This window comes from Aptenodytes forsteri, unplaced genomic scaffold (genome assembly GCF_000699145.1).
Source record: "Aptenodytes forsteri isolate BGI_AS27 unplaced genomic scaffold, ASM69914v1 Scaffold1, whole genome shotgun sequence".
NCBI lineage: Eukaryota > Metazoa > Chordata > Aves > Sphenisciformes > Spheniscidae > Aptenodytes > Aptenodytes forsteri.
Window position 1 is genome coordinate 3,999,260 of NW_008795035.1, and position 17,491 is coordinate 4,016,750.

Here is a 17,491-nt window from a genome sequence, read left to right on the forward strand (position 1 = left end):
AAAAAAAAAAAAGAAAAAAAAAAATCCAACCTCCTCCAAGCTAAAAACTGTGACTCAAATTCTGTAGTACTTAAATTGAACAGCAATCCAACTAAAGCTGATTGGAGAGTGCAGAATTTTTCTCTCATTTATCAGGACTATATGATACTTGAAGCAGAGCACAACTCCTTCCCCGATGTACATCACATACTAGAATTCCTAGTGTGGAACGCTGGCATATGCACTTTTTCACCCATTAGAAAAGATAACCCTGTGAAGGGTGAGACTAGAAGCAGAATCCAGCTTAATAAGGTGGAATTGCACAGCTACAAAAGTAAAAATTAAAAAAGTCTCTGGGCATGGAAGAGTGCCACCAGCAAAAACAAAAGCAAAACAAGATTAAAAACAGCAGAGCATACTTTTGAGCACTGCTGAAAATGGCTGAAGGGTATCCTGCAGACAGCCAGAAATGACAATATAAAGACATCAATCCTCCTTTTTTTCTGTGCATGCTCAGGACCTCAACGAGATAGAAGACAATGAAGGGTTAGCTGGAGTCCAAACAATGCTGGCAGGCAATGTCTCACTAGGAAAGATCAGCAGTCTTGCAGCTGAGTTCAGCCCCTTTACATCCCTAATTAGCAGCATATTTTTAAGACAGAGAGTTGAAATACACTTTCTGCAGAGCTGCTTTAATCTTCAGTATGAAAATGGGGCCAAAGCTTAGTTCTGCGTGACTGGTATCTATATGCATGACTTTGTAGATAACAGATCTATTAATGTGATTCAAGTCCTCTGTGAGCTTTCGCGGCTGCTGGACAGAAGACTGTCAGAGGAGACTCCGGGGATACAAAGACTAGTCCTACCTCTGCCACTGGCCTCTGGGATGACCTTGCCCACTACACTGCATCTCCTTCAATCTCACTTTTACAAATGGGGACTATGGTACTGTTCTCCTTATAAAGCACTTGAGGACCACTGCTAAAATGCTAGGTATTACTAATAACAAATACTTCCAGCTCTGCCAGAGGAGGATTTCAGGTTACCAAACTGATATCCTCCCAGTGAGCACACTCCAAAGTTAGACTGCTGCAAAAATGCTCCATTTGCTCCAAATGAAGTATTTTCCTGCCACTGTGAGTGAAGCAATGGTGCTACCATTAGGATTTTTTTTCCCCAGCCTGTTCCCTGAGGAAAGGAAAGGATGTGATCACACTATTTTCAGTCCAACTCTTACCTGCAATAACTCAGGGACATCAGACAATTTTGCCAAACCAGACAAAAGGAGAAACGCCACAGGGATATTAAGTTTCCCCATGTTTTGTGATAAATAGGCTGTCCATCAGAAGGTGGACAGAAAAGTAGTCCATATGCTGAGAGACAGCTTGCAATGCAGGCTCAACCAAAACATCAGACAACAGGGAATCCACATAAAGGCAAGCCAGAGAAAAATAAACTTCTTAAGTTTCACGGCTCACAAAATTACTTTTTATTTGTGGATGGGTGAGGAGAGCTTGTTCATTTTCAAGAAATATTGCCAGCTCTGGGCATTTTGTGTTTACTTTTCTTCCCTTTAAGCATAGTGAAGCTTGATTCTCCTTTGTCTGAATTATTCCTCAGATATCAAAATACTGTTTGGAATGTACATCCACCTGGGCAAACCATAGTGAGCCCACTAACACCAAATGAAAGCAGTTTCTGATGACAAAATCTGGTTATCCTACTTTATCATCTTACTACAAATATTTTTGTCTTGAAATATAAAAGCATGCAAGAAATGCACATACAATAATGTGTTTGGAAGACATACAGCAAATAAAAACTAATTAACCAGTCAAGACATCAACAAATGAGAAATTTTAGGGACTGCACATTCACAAACACCGTATTTCTCTCCTGCTACTCTCTTCTCATAAGCCAAAGGGACATGAAAAGTCGTATCATCTTCCTCCTCAAAGTGCTCAGATAAACCCTGCCACCTTCCATATCACATCTGCTACAAAGAGTGAATGAATGGTATAAGAACTCATTAGACTCAGGAATATTTTTTGGCCTTCCAATATTTACACTAGAATTTTACTATGTCATTGATTTTGTTTGTTTTTAAGGAAAAATGTTACATTCATGAGAGAGGATTTTTTGGCCAGTCAACTTGATCAAAACCTTTTCAATCAGATGCAGCCTGCCTAGAGCGTTGACATTTGGTCAAATACACACAACCAAATTTTATACTCGAGGCTCATCTGTTCCACATAGCCAAAGCTCCATATTCCACTGTTCAAGCTTTTATTAAAAGAAGTGTTGCTAGTCCTTACACTCATATTAGCACACTTAATGCCAAAAGGTAAGCAAATTTCTGGAAGATTGCAGTCTCCTAGACCTGGCTGGCTTAATTTACTATTTCTTTTCCAATATAATTTACTTTCCCAAAAATTCAGTTAAAAAAATTGGATTGGCACAATATTTCCAGGCTGAAGAATACCGAGCATCCCTGTACAATATTTGGTCCAGCTTCCCACAAAGTACACAAAACCCTGTTGACACTACAGCTTGTGGCTAAAATTGTTTTGAGTAAGGAAATGCGATCGATGGAGACTGCAGGTCCCAGAATACGAGCCTTCAGTTTGTGTCAGGGTGAACACGAACATACTAGAGACAAAGAAGGGAACAATCTGCTTCACTTGCTGCAGCCCACAGGCTCCTGCTAGGGAGGATTCAACCTTGACACTCTGGAGGTTGCAACTATCATCTGGGCCTTTGGGTACAGAAAACCTTGCTGCTTGTCTCCTCTGTGACCTGTTTTGTTACTGTCAGTTGCAGCTAAGGAGTATAATATCAGAGGACTGAAATACTCCTTGTCACTGAACAAGTGCCTGCATAAAAAAAATGCTTACTGATACATGGGAGAAGAACACAAAATCTTTAGTCCCTTAAAAGTACAGAACATTTTTAGTGTCCTGCAACCCTCTGAGGTTTGGGTGCAGCAGCAGAGATGAGACTACATGAGTGTCCTGACCAGTCCTCCAGAGGGAATGGAGACACAGCTAAGCATGTATTTGTCTTCATTATGTTGCTCTCTGTGGACCCACAGACCATAAAGACTCATGGTCTTAAATACCTGAGTGTACGTGTTCACACCAGAATATCTATTCACGGGATTTAAGCAACTGCTTCAAAACCTTAACTTCTGTTTCACAGTATCATAAACTAATTTACCTATTACCTACCCGCCTTTCTGCAGGCACAGGCAGCCTGCACCAGCTGAGCTGCGTACACAGAGCAGAAGCCACACGAACAGGTATCTTCTGCAGGCACCGAGTATGGTGGAGGTCCCTGAACAGACACTACACCCTGGCGCTGAGGACTGCAGAAGCACATGCAAGCTCAGAGCACCAAATTTAGAGTGCTCACGTGAAGACAGTGGACTGGGACTCTTCGGCAGGGGAGAGGCCTCGGTCTGGATTTTGGGGCTATGGGATAAGTATAATCACCAACCATCACCGGCACACAGGCCAATTACTTTGTTGTGATGCAAATAACACATACAACAACGTGTACACAACCTGGGGGGAATGAGAAGCAATGGAATCTAATTGCAAAGCCAATGAAATGGAGTGATTTGCAATAATTTTTCATTCAAAGGCAGGTTTTCCTGTTTACTCTGCTGACAAACTGCAAACTCGTACCTGCAGAAGAGCTCAGCATCTGTAGGAAGCCTAGGGTCGCTATAAACCTAACAACTGTCTGTAAATAATTGTGTCCATTTCTCCCGCAGCCTTAGCCACCATCTATGGCACAAAACAACCAATTAAACCCTCAGACTGTTTTGCTAAGACGGAACTTTTGCCTGTGTCGACCGGGTCACTAAAACTATGGAATGAAAAGAGATTCATGGAGTCACAGTGATCTCTGCGCAGCACTAGGATCCAACTTTGGTAGTTTTACTGAGTTTGCTTTCAATCTCTGCTCAGATTTCCAGGAGCTGTCATTACGGTGTCAAATACCTTCTTTGCAAAGTCCCTCAGTCTAGGTTAAACTCTTAAGAATTTTAATCTGTCTGCCTAAAGCGAGTCAGGAACGAGTTTTTCCAAGCCAAGTCATACACCTCCCCACCTGCCTGTTTTTCTGCTTCTAAAACCTCAGAATGAGAGTTTTCATTTAGTTTTGACCAAAAATGTAATGTTGCTTAAATTTACTTAGTTCCTAAAAGATTATCAACCTTATTTATCAAAATGAACATTTTCCTCCAAAAAAAGAAAAAAATCTCAAGCAGCAGCTTACAGGAATGAAACTCTTCATATAAAAATATTCAAAGCACTCCATTATGTACATGCAGACCTACGAACTTAAATCCTAATTACTAAACCATGTTAGAAAAAAATTACTCAAATGAAATAATAAAAACATGAAAGACAAAAAGCTGTATTTTTGGAGCTGTAAGTGGCATTAATGTCAGAGACAAGTTGAATATATCAATATGGTAGTGGTTAGTCTCAAAAATATATTCTACATCACAAACACTAATTATGAGTTTTAAGCATGTGAGTACTTTCTTTCAATTTACATGGATTAATCAGGGGCTTGAAGTTGCCTACATGTTTATATACCTGTAGGATTAAGAGTTACTTTACAACATCCTTTCTTTCTATCCAGTAAGTTAACTTGAATTTGTGTATGAGGTATGTGTAAATGTTTTGTGTTACTGTCAAATAACCTTTCAGAATACGCTGTTTCCATGAACACAAGTTACCTACAAAATCTAGTGACTCAGCTGCAGTTACGTTACAGAAGTCACAAAGTTTGCTCCAGAATCTGCTTTCTTCCAAAAGTCTCTGATTTTCTCTAATTTTCCTTCTCCAACCACCACCAAGGGCTTCTGGCCATCGCTCTCTCTCATTTCTATACCGGACTTGGAGGGGTAATCAGAAGATTAATTTTAAAGGAATGATGATTTTGAAAGGATACAGGCTGCCAAGGGACAAATCACCTGTGTGGAACTGTAATAGCTGTTTTCCCGCATACATTAATATTAAATTTTTAAAACACTCTTTACCTCTGAATCAGGAATGGCATCCATAGTAAGCATGGGAGCTTAGCACTCTCCCTTGGCAGCTCAGTAAAAAAAAAAGTTTTAAATCAGGGTTACCATTTTGTTTTAAAAAGCAGCTGTAAAGAAACAGCATATTATTCTGACTCATTGTGCAAATAACTGGGAAAAGGCAATTACACATAGAAGAGAACTTGGTTAATGAGACATGTATCTGGAACTAGGAAGGACATTAGGGAACACCGCACATACAATCTATCCTGGGATCCAGATACAGTGTTTACATACACATACACATCAACAAAATCCAACCAAAAGCCTTTCAGGCAGTATTCAAAATTTTAATTCTAAGTGTCACTTGCTTTTACTTTTGAATGCACTGGTGATGACACATGACGTGTCCAAACCTCTCCCTTGGCAGCTCAGTAAAAAAAAAAAGTTTTAAATCAGGTTACCATTTTGTTTTAAAAAGCAGCTGTAAAGAAACAGCATATTATTCTGACTCATTGTGCAAATAACTGGGAAAAGGCAATTACACATAGAAGAGAACTTGGTTAATGAGACATGTATCTGGAACTAGGAAGGACATTAGGGAACACCGCACATACAATCTATCCTGGGATCCAGATACAGTGTTTACATACACATACACATCAACAAAATCCAACCAAAAGCCTTTCAGGCAGTATTCAAAATTTTAATTCTAAGTGTCACTTGCTTTTACTTTTGAATGCACTGGTGATGACACATGACGTGTCCAAACCATGCACCACAACCAAAGAGTTTTAGCTCACACTGCTTTTAATCCTCAAGATCCCCAATTCAGTCTCACATGTAGCATTCATGATGGCAGTCCTTTTCAATAAATCTGCCTTGGAGACAACCCTGACACCCCTGTCATTATACCAGGTCAACTGTATTGCTGACATTTGACAAACAACTAAACTAACACCTTCATCTAGCAGCAAATGTTTCAGAAAAAGTATAAGCTTCTCATTAAAAAATTGTTCCCCTTGCTCCCACATCTGCTAAAGAAGCTGGTGTTTCTTCCTAACATATTGCCACTAAAATCTTTACTATTATGGGCTTCTAGAAACTTAACAGCTAGAGGCTTGATCCTGCAAGCACAGCTGGGCATACAGTTTGGCAGCATAAACAAAGCCATTGTCTTTGTATGATCAGATCCCATCCAGCTCAATAACATGGCAATTATATACGCAGGTGAATCCATTCATTTGTAAGGCAGGAGATGGCATAAAACATCTTCCAAAAGATAAGGAGAAAACATTCACAGCATTTTAATGCTGAAGAGCCCTGTCTGACAAATGTGTCTTCTCTAATCTGTTTTCATCATTTAACAAGGAATTCTTGTCATTTTACCAGAAGTACCAATTCAAAAAACCTGCTCAGAAAACTAACCCACTCCCTTAACAACAATAAAAAGCTCCAAAGCAGAGTCTTTCAAATAAATGCAAAGGAAACAAAATATTAACAGATAGAACAAGCTTATTACTGGTGATATATCTGCAGAAATTAAAATTCTAACCACAAGGCTTAATAACTTTATGCTACCTTTTTCTAAAAGCTGTGATAGAAATACTGACTGTGACAAAGAAAAATAAAGTTTGCACAAAAGGAAGATTTTGAACAAGAACTCCTGATAAAAAGCAGCAAAAAGGGGTACCTGAAAATGTGAACATATGTGAATCACCTGATCCAGACACCATACGAAAAGAATTATCTGTTGAGTTTGCTGCACCACTAATATCTTTCAAAAGCCCTGGTATTTGGAGAGGCACTGCAGTAAGGAATGCCACCTTTTATTTTTTTCTAAGATGAACGTCTGCCTTCTCCCTTAGGCTGTGATCCTACTTTATGTTTCTACAGGCACGGCAGCACACATGTAAGCAGTTTTATTGAAATCAAGGCATCTTTATGCAGTCGAACTCATTCACTGCCTTTGGGACATGGTCTTTAGAGAGCAAACTAATGGGATAGGTATCATCTTCCTTCCGCTATTCTGTAACAACCAGGACAGCAAGCCTCCAGCCCTGCAGTGGATCTGTGCAGGGCTACTCCTAGAACACGTGAAATGCCCGAGCCCATGCCTGCTGGAGGATAATGAAACACAATGGTAATAGTACACTGCTAAGAACACAGGAACCTCAATTCTGCAAACACTTCCACATGTGATTAATCCTGAATGAACAATACCTAATTGGATTCCAGATAACTGTGTCTGAAGAAATCCTTACAGAAATACAAATTTACACTGGCTCAGATGGAAACAGTGACATCTGGGCTGAAAACCAACCAGCAACTAATTAGTTTAAGAAAAAGATGACAAAAGATGCCACTACAGTAGGGCAGAGTGCCTGGCATGAGATGCCTTGCTTAGGTGTGTTCCTTGCCAGGATCTGCCTCACTTAACACCTTCTTCCATGTTCTGGAAGAGGCATCTGGGACAGTAAGCTGGGAACCTTTGCGAATATTAAGACAGTCTCTTACGCTCATATGTATGTATGTATAAATATGCAGTCACTCCACTACACCCAGTGATGGTAAAACCAATATGACAACTGACTCGCAGAGTCCTGGGTCTGTGAGAAATACGAGCTGCAAGTAAACCGAAATTTAGTTTGCAAAAGGAAAAAGCTAACACATCTGGGAAAAAGGATTGGCAACGTAAGAGAGAGAAAGCTGGAAGCAGCAATACTACAGGAAGCCAATAGTGGACCACAAGTTACATTTGAACGACCAATGTGCTGCAAAGGTCAAGGCAATATTCAGAAATCCCCATATGCAAACACACATCCTGCCAGAGAGCTGGCAGAGAACCCTCACGTGGTGTGACCGCACCCAGGAAAATTATTTCGGCCCTGTGCAGGACATCACCATACAGGCTGGTAACAAGTTGAAGGAAGCTAGAGAAAAATACACAGATATTTATGTCAACGCACACACCAAAAAGCAATCAATGGGGACGGAGGGATTGATTTACATACAGTGACGAAAAATAAATTATATCCCAAGGAAGGAAGGCCATGCACGGACGGCCTCACTTCTGCTATGGGGTGCAAATTACGCCCCTCCATGCCTGCTGGCTCTGGAGCCCCCCTCAGCCGTTGCGCTTGGGGGGTCTCTGCACGAGCAGCAGGAAAGAAAAAGGCAAAACTCCTCGAGGGAAGGAAGGACACAAACCTCCTTTTGAGGCCCAGTCCTCTGCTTTCTGGCATCATCTTATGCTGCTTTGCCAGGATGGCCAACCTATGGCACATGCTAGTCTAAACGCCACTCAGTCAGGGCTTTCCTCCCTTCCCCCCACCCCACAGCTGCTGCAACGGGAAGATACTGATACGTGCCATAGAAAAGGAGAACCGTAAGTGCCCTACATCTGAAGTTTTCCCAAAGGATACTGGGAGGAGGAGCTGGAGGAACTGCTTCCTAGTTACCAAACAATAGGTTAGGGACTAGGGTAACAGCCAGGAACAGAAACCTGGATTCTTGTTTTCTTCAAATGGAGGAGATTCCAGCTGAGGAAGATACCCCATCCTCCAGGAATCAAAAGAAGGGGTTCACAGTATCCCCTTCACAGAGGCTTGAACACTGTAAAATCTAAGATTTGTGGAGCTGAAGAAAAACTAGCAAAAAAGAGCTGCTTGTATCCAATGACTTTCTATGCAAAACGCATAAACATAATCAAGGCAAGGACAGTAACTCCAGAATTTTCTTTGCAACTATAGCATTTGCTCCTCTATCTGTACTTTCCTGCTTCTCCCACCTGGATTGCATCTCCAGACTGATGCTACATATCTCTGTAAGGTCACTCCCTATGTTATTATTAAGTTTCAATATGTACTTATATTTAGTACATTTAGTAATCCAGTCTGATATGGGATTGATTCCCAGAAATGGTTTGCATTATTGTGCAATTGTGTCTCGAGCTCTCCCAGACTTAAAGTTTCTACTCATTGCCTCAGTGTGGTTTTACTTTACGTGTTGTAAGTAGCTTCACAGGTAGGTGCTTTCCAAGCCCAAGGAGTACAAAGTTACTGACTTTAAAGGCTGACACACTGTCTAGTTGACATCTAGGTGACACCACAGTGATACCTGTAAGGTGTGGAATTTTTTCCTTCCTCTCCGGCCCTACTGACTCTGCTGTATGAAGGATGCTTTGTTAACTGATGGTCTTAAAAAATTCTTTGGTGTATGATATTCCTTGCCCTGTTTTTCCTCTTTTGTTACGTGACGTCTTCTATTCAAGCAGCCAAACTAGAGCTGGCAAACAGCTTCTCTCTAGGTTTTTTACATGTTGCTGCAAGGCAAAATAAACAGTTGTTTCCAGTTTGCATTTTCAGGGCTACAGATGTATGCTAATTATCCTTTCAGTTTGCTAATGGAAAATTGAAAGAGATTTAAATGTACTTTTCTAAGGCAGAGACCAAAGTCTATGGACACCTGTCCCTTCTAACTCTGGGCTACCCAGAGCACAGTACAATGTTGTCTCCTCCCTTTATGTTGACTCTGAAGGTATTTTCAGATTTCAGCAGGGCTTTACAAAAGGCCAGGAGACAGAGATTAAATCCTTCTGAAATTCAAGAACATTATGTGTCTTTTTGGAGCAGCAGTGATGCCAAAGTTAATATTTGGGTTGACCTGAGACCATTTGAAGGATGGGGAACTTCAGAACGGGGCGATAGGAACTACATCATAACATGGGAAGTTCACTGTTATCTTAAGATGCTGTAGTATTTACTCAAATTTCTTACCTTCCTTTTGTTTTCTAGAACAAAAAATAATATAAAACAACAACAACAACCCACCACCACCACCAAAACCAGGTCTCATATACCCTTTAGGTAAAAGTAAGGATTATCAAGACTGTCATGTCAAATGGTCTGAGCAGAAGAAAGGAAAACTGGAAATAAATCTGCAGTTTGTTTCCAATTTCTGTATCAAGTTTAGAACTGGCTGTTACACAAATGAATGAAACAATCTCAGATGTGCAAAGCCAGTAATGCAGAGACCTTCCCAAGAGGAGGAAGCAAGGATCTGTTTCCTTCTTTACATTTTAGAAGCTTTACCTCATGATACTCACTTGTCTGCCAAATATTTCTTGGAAACTTTCAAATAACTGTTTATTCTAGTTGCTCCTATTGTGCTTCAGCCAAACTACTGGGCCCTTCTTTGTTGATGCTGCCTCTGCTGGGAGTCCAGAGCCAAGTGATGTGCTACCACGGCAATGTGCTACACCTATGCTTTAAGCATCTCTCTTTTCTATGGGGGTGTCTATATCTATGCACAGAATAGGTATGTGTATACACACACACACACATGTCCATGGTATGCAGAGATCAGAGATACAGATGACACAGGGGGAAGACTTGAAAAGTACCAAGGTACCTAAAGATACAGCGAAGTACTGATGTTCAGCTAATTCCTAACACCTTTAAAAGGCTGGCTCCACAACCTCTTCCTGCCAGCTCCACACAGGCTACTTTCCAGTGTTTGTTGCTATATTTATCACTCGAATTACAGTATTACTGAGAGGCCTCAGGCAGACTCATTCTCCCTTACGCCTCTCAAGCATACAGTGGAAAGGTCTTTACTGCTCAGACAACTCCATTTCAAACAGTTCAGTCCAAGCTCTCTACATTGTCATCGCTTCCCCAGTATTATCAGGAAATCCTTTCATCTATCCTCAAATGACAATTGTATATACTTACTGTCAGCAATCACTTGCCTACAAGATTTTTATTACCCTAAATGCAGGAAGACTCGTTAATGCATTATTATGATGGGGAAATCAGGAAATGAAGAGTTAAGACTGAAAACTCAGCCTTCGTTTTGCTGTCTACGCTTAAAAAAAATTCATTCCAGTTTGGGGTCCTAAAAGGTTCTTTATACAGTAATAAAAAGAAGAGCTCTGTCAATTAACGTAATGGAAACTAACATTTCTTGTATCTTTTTGCAGTAAGAACATACAGATTGACTTGACAGGCTACGGATTTCACTGAAAGGGGCACCCTTCCTTCAGACAAACATATATCAAATGATTTCCGTGAGATTAGTTGATGAAAATTATTCAGTGGCTTCAAAATGACAAGGAAGAATATCAAAACAAAATGCCTGTACGGTATGGGTATGAAAAACTTCAATTTCTTATTGCCTCAAAACTTCTGAGACAACTGTCTTCACTCTGGGTTAGCTTCATTTGGACTTAAAACCATGACACTGCAGGAGAAAATGTATTAATCTATTGTCATTTACGCAAAAAGATCAGACTTGCACCTTTGGGGCTAGTTATTTAAACTAATTAAAAAGGAGAGAGATTTAAAGAACGGAATTTTAAAGAAGTTTTCCCAAATATCCCTGTCTGCGCTAACAACAAACATAGAACATCTTGGCCCCAAAATGATTCGTTTGCCGAACAAGAGCAACTGGAAAGGTTTTACTGTAAGCTGTGGTTCAACTTTATGTATAAAAAATTGCTCCATTTTACGCTACAATCTCAGATGAAATCTATTTTTAAGTCACACTTAAAGCAGAATGCAGGAGCATGGAGAAAGACCATCAGCTGCTGAGGTTTCCCACCTTCCAAACACTAGGAGAATTCACACTTCACTCCTTGTTATTTTTGTTTTAGGAAATGAAGGAAACAGTACTCAATGAGCTGATGAAGTCACTGGAAAGGCACTCACACCTACTCTAAATATGACCAGATATCTGCAAATAAAAGTTTAAATGCTATCTAAGCAACATGTGTCAACCTGGTGCAGAAGGTTTAGAAAGTAAAAACCAGTTCCATAAAGGACTCACTGCCTTAAATGTGCTCTTTTCAGAGGCACCAGAGCAGAAGTCATGGGAGTGCTGCCTGAAGAAGCCATGACTTCACCATTAGTTCCTTGGTTAAGACAGACCTTTGCAGTGATCAGCAAATCACGTCTCATCTCAGAAAGGAACAAACAGAGACCTGCCATGAAAAATTGCTTGCAGATCTCCAAGGAGTGATGTATGAGTGAGGTACATAATTAAAGAGGGAGAGAGACGGAAGAAGCTCCGAGTTGGTAAAGGAGAAGTCACAGGAGACTCATATTTAGTAACACAGCAAAAGTGAGGTCATAAAACAGAGCAACCCAAAGGCCAAAAAGGAGAAAAGCACATGGTGAAGGACTGGACAGGTCCCAAATGACCAAGGAGAAAAGCTCAAAAGACTGCAGACTGGGTTTTGGCAGAAAAACACAGAGAAAGATCTGTTGTCTATTTCTGATGGACCCTTTGAAGTTTTCTGGATCTAATCTGATTTTTGTCTGTCATTCTTTGCCAAAAAAGATAAACCCTGCCAGGGAAAACCTACCTTCCCTTATCCTCACACTAATAAGAAAACAAATGGTCTGTTTTAAATATCAAACACTTAAAATGTAGAATCTTTCTTCTACGATGTGTTTGAGAGTTTGATTTTTACAAGCTGTCATACTTGCAATTATAACTGACTGAAGTTGTTCCTGGTTAAGTATCTTGTATTCTACCAAACTATGTCAGAACATGGGCCTTGGTCCTACACTGAGAGCTTCACCACAGTCAACCCACTAGCTCCACCCGTACTTCACTGAACTGGGAGAGAGAGGTTTATTTACTAAAATGCCTGCGTAGGGGTGTCCAAACTATATCTTTTTTAATTTTTTTACTGACACTGACAGTCTTCTGGAATTCTGTCACTTGGCAGTAGTAATTTCTTTTAATAGTCTCTAATATTATATTACACTATAATACTATAGTGTTATTAGCCCTATCTTTTTAGGCTTTAGTCTAACAAAGCATAAACTTACCTTTAAGCCCTTCCTTTGGATTACTTTAGTTCATACTTTAAGGTGCCTTACTTTCCTGCCTTGCTGGATGGGGAACATAGTCAACAACACTGAAAAAACGCACTCAGCTAAAAATTATCATGTAATCCTTACATTTATGATGCTCAGCCTGCCACAGACACTAGTTCCCATTAAAATGACAGCATTTACTATGTATTACTCTAAGCATTATAGTGAAAATTTCATACCCATTTGCAACTCTAATACGTATAGTGCCTGCCTGCCACAGACACTAGTTCCCATTAAAATGACAGCATTTACTATGTATTACTCTAAGCATTATAGTGAAAATTTCATACCCATTTGCAACTCTAATACATATAGTGCCTCTAATACAATACAAAGTGCCCCAAATACCATTTTGCCGCTGCTATTGGCAGATGCTTTTTAATAGTGATATTCACATATGAGGATTGTCAGCTAAGTAGCAAATCTGCAGTTCAAGTAGGTGTTAATTCAGAGTAGCAATAAAGGAACTGGACAAGACAAACGGGAGCACAGAAAATAGGAAATTCACCTTCACAAAACAGTAAATACACCTTCATAATAGTTAGTGTGGCACCGTCACTTTAAAGGCTGCGTTCTCCTCCCAACACAAAATGTTCTAAATAGCTCTAAACATCCATGTGTTTTACACTAAAATACATTGTCTTACCTGCTTGGATCTCTTTTGTATTGTCCCAAATCAACTTTACCACCCCTACACAAACTACTTGTGTTTACCCAAATATAGTTCTTGTCTCCCCAGCTGTATGATCCTAGATTTCTGTTCAATAATGGCATCAGCCATGGCACGCTCTTATTTTATTGAGGTCATTCCAGACTTTTTCCTCTGCTCTCTACAGTTGCATTAACAGTTTCCTTCCTATTTTTAAATCAGCAGCTAATTTCAGCAACTAAGTGCTTATTGTTTCTTCAGGGTCACTCATAAAACAAACACCATTATTGATTTTTCTGAATCTATCACTAGTTTTTCCCTTTTATCTCATCTGAGTGACTATTCAAGGGGCAATTTCTCAATAAACCAGGACATCTATCCTAGATAAACTAGGGTATCGGAAGAAAGAGATTTTTCTGCCTATGTGTGCTAATACAGCTCCTATCATGGCAGTAGCCAAGCAACTCATAAACGTTAGTGATTTTGTCTCCACAACACCTTTTTAAAGGGAAAAATGTTGTTAACTGTCTTTTACAAACAGGGAACTAAGACACAGTGCTTCAAAGGCAAAGACCGCTCATGAAACGTAGAATGAATTGAATCCTTATTTCCTATATTTTAACCACAACAGCATCTTCCCTCTATTTTTGCATGCACCCTGGCTACACAATTGCTTATTTGTTGGATTACAGCGACTGATGACCTGGCCAGTTGGTATTTATTCTGCATTTCTGATGAGCATCTGAAGACAACTGGCATCACAGGCTAACATAAAAACCATGTTAAACCAAACTGCTGCCAGTATTTTATCTACTGTTATTAATTAAGCTTCAAGACAATTCTTGGGGCCTAAAACCTAAACCTATTCACTGTCCTCCAGTTAAGCTAAAGGAAATTTTGGCTTTGCCCAAGAAAACGTGATACCAAAATGAAAGCAGCCCGTCCAGGTAATAAGACCTAAGTGACATCTTTCAGACACCAAGTATCTAAAAGCATCTTTTGAAGAGAGGGGTTTTATTCACCAATTCTATTTCAACAGGGTATGTAAAGATAAGATTTACTGGCCATTACCGTTTTGGCTAAGTGTGGCAAGTTTGGTCCTCTTCAAATTAATTCTACACCCATCCACAAAGAAACTTTAAATGCATTTTGGCTGCTACAACGCACCATCAATTATTAGACAATTTTTCAATAGTCCCTGGGCATATCATCACTATCTGGCCACTTTCTTCACGGTTTCTCTCTCTTTACTCACAGTGATGAAAGTCAGGCTCGCCGGTTTTGTTCTTGCTGATCGCTAGATCAACATACCTCCAAGGAGAGGGGGTGGAAGGCTAATGGTCTAGGTCTAGAGATTGCTGCCTACGCTGGGTATGTCTGCAGTGTTGTGCCACACGGAGCTGGCTGAGCCCACAAGCATTATACCTAATGAGAGACAAGAGTAACTGAGCTAGGTGCAGATCTGCACTACCGCAGGCGGACTGCTTCTGGGACCCGAGTTAGATTTTCTGTACGACGCTACCCATGCACACAAAAATACACGGTTGATTCTGAACCAGGTCAGTTATGTCTGCGTGCTTCATTAACGGGTAGGCAGAGTCCTTCTGTCCTGCTTTAACACTTCTCAGCTTTATTAAACACAGTTTAAGAAGTTTGTCCCTAGACAGGAAATTCATGCCAAAGGTCTCAGAGATGCAAAACACCATTTGGTAGGGGCAATAACACTGCCATTTAAATGTATTGTTGCTTGTATTATTAAGGTAGTATATTAGCATGAATAATATAAGTTTTTACATAAGAATACAAAGATCAAACACGCTAATTGCATAATGAATAAAGATGTAGGTAGCAAACACTCAAGGACCTGGAAACAAGCAAATCCCCTGGATAAAAGGCATTCAGTTAATCAGAGTATCTGAGTTGCAGTCTCAACTCAAATACTTCTTTTCTTCTTATTTGAATATAATAATGTTTTCTGGGAAACAAAATAAAGACTAGCATCCTCACTATGTTTTTCCTTCGCTTAAGGAAGTGTGCATCAGGCAAAACTTGGCAACCAAGATGAAGAAAAGTCCTAGTAAAGATGGTATGAACTGTATTTTTCACGAGCAATACGTTAGGCTCAGGCAGACATCAGCCTGATCCAACATGAAGTTGTACATAACTGCATCATGTGTTACAGGAGCACATTCTGTGCCTCTTGACACTCAGGTGAGCTAAAACCCACTACTAACGCTCCCCTCGCCTGACTGCTGTCTTCCTACCCAATCGTAGACTCTGGGCTCTCCACAGTTTCTACCTCCGCTTGCTAAATCATGTTAAAACTAGAGACTGCTTTGTCTTCACTTGAACTTTACATCCTGTTAGTTTGCAGAAAGGAAGTAAGCTATGTTAGCAGCCCACCTATTTTTTCCTAGTGAAGATGTACTCTGTTGGATATTATTGCCATTCAGATACCTATTTAGACACCCAGTCAAAGGCTATGAACAGCTGTGTAGCCTATAATGATTTTTTTAAAGGAAAGGAAACGCCATTAAAACAAAAGGACCTGTTCTGCTTCTGGGTAAACAAATGGAGTTATAAAGGCTCAAAAAGGAAAGGGATTAACATGCTTCAACGTGGTAGTGGTCTCAACTGTTCACATTAAAATTTTCACAGTAAATTAAACCATGACAGAGGTAGGAAAGAAGTCAATTTTCAGTGGATCATGCTGTTCTGCTGACATAAATTGCCATTTTTTAGGTAGTATATCCACCAACCTGTATAATGATAGAATAACAAAACCACAACACAGTGTTGATTAAGTTCGGCCTTTTGCATGCTAATTTTAGCTTGGTCTGCCAAAATAATTGAATGCACCACCTTATTTACATGCTTCTAGATATTTAGCACCCTCTCACTATTCCTTCTTCACCAACCTTCACTTAAGCCTGTGGTGTTGGCCTTCCCTCCTTGTACGGTGTCTGCTGTTCAACACAACTCCTCCTGCTTCCTCAGTTATACTCAGGACACCTTTCAATTCACTTTCCACCACTTACACCCATCCTTTTCCTGGGCTCTCTTGTCAAGGGTAAGGCTAAATGCCAGTCCATTTTATCCTGCCCCAGCTATGTTTTCCTGCATATTGCATACACCACTTCATTATCTTCATGCTCCTTTTAAAGACCAGCAACTTTCCTTGACTAGAAAATGATGGCATGAAGCATGACCCAATCATCCTGGTAAGGTTGGAGAAGACAAGTAAATACAGACTCTAACTGGTTGAAGCCCGCCAATGAGTTCACACAACACGTGTTACACAGCGAGTTTACACAACAGTGACCAAAAAGGAGGGAAGGGACAGGCCGTGTAAGTGTGCCACGGTACCAGACCCCCCGGAGAAAGCTCTGCTCTGCGTTAGTACAGTGGCACCAAAAATGGATGTTTAAATACAATGGGGCGCTTATCTGACTGCCAAATGCCCACGATGCCTTTCCACCTCAGTTATATCACGGCGGCGTAAAACAAAAAATGACAAAGGACTATGAAAGAAAGTCAACACAGTAAAAGACAAAATAAAGCAGGAGGCCCAGCACCCAAAAAGCCTGTGTACGGAGGGGCGGCAGCTGAGCCGCAGGGATGCCGGCACCCTGTATGGACACCGCTACACCTCAGAGCCAGGCCCTGCTTCACCTCACCCAACCTCTCCACACCAAGCCATGCCTGCCGCTCCCACCGGCGCCCCTCCCGCAGGGCTCCCCGTGCACCCGCCACCCTGGGGACAACCGCAGCCTGACTCCGGGCCTCGGCCCCTTCCCCCTGCGTGCCACCAGGCCTCGCCTCCTCCCCACATGCCCCCTCTAGACCTGGCCCTGCCCCGAGCCGTGCCCCTTCCCCACACACGTCCCCAGGCCCGGCCCGAGGCCTTGTCCCCCGCCCGGGCCCTGGGCCGCGCTGGGC